This window comes from Spinacia oleracea, chromosome 4 (genome assembly GCF_020520425.1).
Source record: "Spinacia oleracea cultivar Varoflay chromosome 4, BTI_SOV_V1, whole genome shotgun sequence".
In the NCBI taxonomy this organism is placed as follows: Eukaryota; Viridiplantae; Streptophyta; class Magnoliopsida; order Caryophyllales; family Amaranthaceae; genus Spinacia; species Spinacia oleracea.
The window spans coordinates 157,198,558-157,199,298 of record NC_079490.1 but is presented as its reverse complement, the minus strand read 5'-3'; the positions used below and the strand labels follow the sequence as shown (position 1 = coordinate 157,199,298).

The window sequence follows — 741 nt, the reverse complement described above, 5'->3', positions numbered from 1 at the left end:
GTCTGTCCGTGCTACCAAAGGCGATCATGCCTTCTATTGCAGCTGAGACCTTCAAGATTAAGCCTGCATTGATTAACATGATCGAGAGACGCCAGTACGGTGGGGAACCAGGTGAAGATCCGAATCTTCACATTCAGTCCTTTATCCAATATTGTTCCACCATCAAGCAAAAGGGATTGACTCCGGAGCAGACTATGGAGATACTTTTCCCGTTCTCTTTGAGTGGGAAAGCTAAACTGTGGATTAATGGGTTGAATCGGGCGGCTTTGAAAATCACTAATTGGGAGTCCTTGGCTCTTGCTTTTTATGTTAAATATTTTCCACCTGAGAAAACGGCTCGTCTGAGGGGTCGGATATTAGGTATCTCACAATAAGCAGATGAGAGTTTGTTCGAGGTCTGGGAGAGATTCAAGGATTTGCAAAGAGAGTGCCCGCACCATGGTTTGGAAGATTGGTTCTTGATTCAGCAGTTTTATAATGGTCTGGGCAATGAGTCTAGATGTTTGTTGGATTCAGCTGCCAGTGGGAGGTTTATGCAACTTGAGGTGCCTAGAGCTATGGAGGTGATTGAGGAGATAGCCATTCACAATGCCCAGTATGGAAATCCTAGAGGACTATCTAATAGGGGTGGTAAGCATGATTTAAATTCTATTGAACAATTAACTGCCCAATTGACTGCTTTACACTATAAGTTTGATAATATGCAAGCAGTCAATACTCAATCAGCCCAACCTGCTAGCG

At 43.9% G+C, this 741-nt stretch overlaps 1 non-coding gene across 1 annotated transcript; it reads right to left on the bottom strand.

Annotated features, from left to right (window-relative positions):
- Positions 1–338: 338 nt before the first annotated feature.
- LOC130460304 (small nucleolar RNA R71) lies at positions 339–445 on the bottom strand. Its single transcript, XR_008920215.1, has one exon. It is a non-coding gene; the product is annotated as a small nucleolar RNA R71 (small nucleolar RNA).
- Positions 446–741: the final 296 nt, after the last annotated feature.